The sequence below is a fragment of the Botryllus schlosseri genome, chromosome 3, assembly GCF_051294905.1.
Source record: "Botryllus schlosseri isolate E-star chromosome 3, Bs_hap1, whole genome shotgun sequence".
NCBI lineage: Eukaryota > Metazoa > Chordata > Ascidiacea > Stolidobranchia > Styelidae > Botryllus > Botryllus schlosseri.
This window is the reverse complement of record NC_137238.1, coordinates 23,336,536-23,340,062: the sequence shown is the minus strand read 5'-3', so window position 1 is coordinate 23,340,062 and position 3,527 is coordinate 23,336,536. Positions and strand designations below refer to the sequence as shown.

The window sequence follows — 3,527 nt, the reverse complement described above, 5'->3', positions numbered from 1 at the left end:
GGAAGACGTCTTGTCTCGCCCGTGCGTGCACTGGCTGCCCTGAAGTCACTATGTGGTGCTCTACTCCATGTCTCGTTGACGACGAAGATAACTTGAGGACCGACAGTTGGGGGTGCGTGGCAAGAAGTTTGTCATACGGAGAAGCCATCGTGTTCAGCTGTGGTGCAGGCTGAGCGTACCTGCTCACTGGGTAGGTTTTGCGCTGATTTGGGTTAAGAAGTTGCTTGTGCATGTCGATCAGCAAATGATGGGCGCGCAGATATAGTCGGCTCCGATGAGTGGTCGAGAGACGTCGGCCAGGATAAACTTCCAAGTGAATGTCCCCGCGGGGATGTTGAGCGTCACGCTTCCGTGACCATATGTGGTTATTTTGCTGCCGTTTGCTGCTTGCAACGGAGCGCGTTTCTCGTTAAATCGGCGTTCGTAGTTTGTAGGCGGTAGTGCACTAACTTCCGCGCCGGTGACTATGAGGAAATTTTTCCGGGAGACGAGATCGTGCACTAAAAAAAGGCTAGAATGTTGACCGGTTGCTCCAGCCATCAAGGGCAACTGGCCATGGTTTTTCCCTGATGGGAACAAGGAGAGCATTTGCGTGCTTTGTCGCCGAAAGTCTTGTGAAAGTAGCACATGTCCGCACGCATAAGTACTGCTGCTATCTGTAGTAACTTGTATGGGGCGCTTTTGATGTTTCAGGCGCTTTTTTGATATGTCAATCGCATATTCTGCGTGTGTGCTACGTGCGTGCCATAGCAAGTCGGCTCGCTTGGCCAACTCCCTCGGATTTGTGATATTTTGCTCGACGAGTGCGAGGCGAATATCCTCGTGCATATGCTGCAAGAAGAGGTGTTCGAATAGTAAATACGGTTTATGATCCCCTAGTAAAGAGAGCATCTCGTCCAGGAGTGCCGAAGGCTTATGATTGCTCGAACGCGTGATGCTAATTAGTCCCGCTGCGCGCTCTTGTCGTGGAATGTCGAAAGTGTCAAGAAGGCGTTGTTTTATTGCTGTCTCTTTGTTCTCCTGCGGAGGCTGCTCTAAAATATCGACGAGTCGACTTGCGGTTTCCTGGTCTAATGCGGAGACCACGTAGTAGAACTTTGTACTGTCTGTTGTGATTCGTCGAATCTGGAATTGGGCCTCGGCCTGACAAAACCAGGTGCGCGGCTGAGCGGCCCAAAAGGCAGAGGAAGCTTGATAGCCACTGCGTTCTCCGCTGGTGAATCTAAGCCTGCCTGATTCTCTAGATTCATTTTGCTGCGTTAACTATCCAGAATTCTCTCTGGATCGCGGGGTCACCAGTTAAGCGGGCAACAAGTTTATTGTAAGCAGCACTTGAGCGAACTGACCAAAAGCACGATCAACGGCTTTATATATAAAGCGACATGAAAATAAAAGAAAGCACTGTGCGCTTCGATGACCGTAGTGGTGGTGCCGCATGGTGTCGCCACAAGTGAATGAAGTGGAAAGATATTTTGCAGCAGAGCGTGAGAGCATGGGCTGTGATGTTTTGCGTTACAGGAAAAGAGAAAGAGTTTTCCACATCTTAAGGCTGGTGCTGAGAACTCGTAGGCATGACCGCAACATCAGCTTCACCGGAAAGAGTTTTCAGCCATGCACAAGAGCTGTGTGTGCAGTGCACGGGGCGCCAACTCAAAACGGGTCGCGGGCCACTTTTCAAATTTCGTAGAGGCCGCGGGTCGTACAAATGCAATATCGAGACAAAATAGGCCACACAGTTGAGCAACCACGTTTCGAAAACTCACGTTTAGTGCAACGCCGTGCTCACTAACAAAGGCGGTGGGCATGGTTACCACAAACTAAATAATATTTTGATAAAGAAATACTAATATAAGAAGAAATATCATTGTCATAAACGTCTTTTTATTTCAAACTGTGGGCAGCGTACGATACGTAACAATGCTTTTCCGGTACTAATGAATCGATATTGGGGCTAGCCCAGGGGTTCTCAGCCCTTTCTTGGCCGTGGCCCAATTTCCGGTTTGAAAATGTGCTGTGGCTCACCTCTTATCTCTTGTCAGGGAATTACACTGGCAATAAATGATGCTCAGTGGATGTGTTTATATTAGGGAACGAGAAAGAGACGGTTCATTCATATAAACACAGTTATTTGCCGTCATATTCTAAAACTATGCTGAACATCCTATCCGCGTTTTTCTATCAAGTCAATAAAATGTATTTGGGATACCACGAAGCTGCTGCCTTCCAAGCAGCATGAAGCTTGGCGAAATGGCCTTGTAGTTCTTCTGAAATTCGACCTCCATTGACCGGGCTCCTTAACGCGGCGACATTCTCGGCACTAACTACTAAAAGACGGGTTTACCCCTGAGCCCAGTAAAAAAATATTTGATGCACCAAATCTTCTTTGAATGTCAGCTTTCGGCTACTTTTTACATTCCCGTTCTTCCTTTATGGGTGATGAATCTGTTGATGACTCATAGTAATCACGGTCACAGACAGACATGTTTTACGAATTAGGGGATTTGGAAAAGTATCACGTAGCAATTTGAAGCGCAGACGTGTAATGCGTAACGTGACAATGGCAATAAAGAAGGTTTGGTTACTTCTTGTTACTGCATAATTTGCTACATTGGCTCTGTTTTGACTATAATCCACGCACGCGAGGTACGTAGGCTGTGCATGTGCCGTGTGTAAACGCGGCATAATGATGAACGGGCTTGAAAGTAAACGAATGTTAGGTTCAGTTTATACAGTTTTATACTCGAAGCAGCAACATTAAAATGTCGGTTTCATATTTTGGATTCCGAAAAACATTTCACGGGTCGCTCAGAATCGCTCCGCGATCCGCATTTGGCCCGCGGGCCGCACTTTGCCCAGATGTGTTATTGAAAGAAGACATATGATATAGGCCTAAGTAACGGTGACTACTTTGACCATCTCGATCGTATATGTAGTAGGCTGTTCCTTGCCGCGCTTGTCTAAACCAAGTCGTCGTCAAATGAGTGGTTTTAAAACTGTTATTTCGCGAGAAACTTCCAGGTAACGTTTAACTATGAATTCAGTCAATCGATGAAGCAAGATGTGTATAGTTATTGTGGAGTTTACATATCCGGGCTATTGTGGAGTTTACATATCCGGGCTAACTTCTGCCTTTAGTTTCTAGGATTCTTTCAGGGATATGACTAAGATTCTACAATCAGTACACGTTGGCTTCTCAAAAAATGCGCCGATCAACTTCCATGAGTATGGTGTTCTTCTTGCTTATGACCCGAAGATCATCTCATTTTCTTATTAACGGATTCGCATGTATCCCAGGTGGCCGGCTACGAAGCACTTTTACGCTTTAGCGGCACTCAGGTGGCATTTACGTGCTTGTCCTCGTGACTATATTGTTAGACCATTTCCAGTTTTACTTATCAAGTCTAGTAGGCTACCTAACTTTTACACTTTGGATTTCGTGAAGAAAAAAATTGTTTTACCATATATTTGCAACCCAGTTATGGGTGAAATCCTAACGGAAACTGCATCAAATTGCTCTTGGATCATCG

General features: G+C 46.0%; 1 pseudogene; it reads right to left on the bottom strand.

Moving 5' to 3' along the window:
- Nucleotides 1-237: 237 nt before the first annotated feature.
- On the bottom strand, nt 238-1,250 carry LOC145435409 (uncharacterized; annotated as a pseudogene).
- Nucleotides 1,251-3,527: the final 2,277 nt, after the last annotated feature.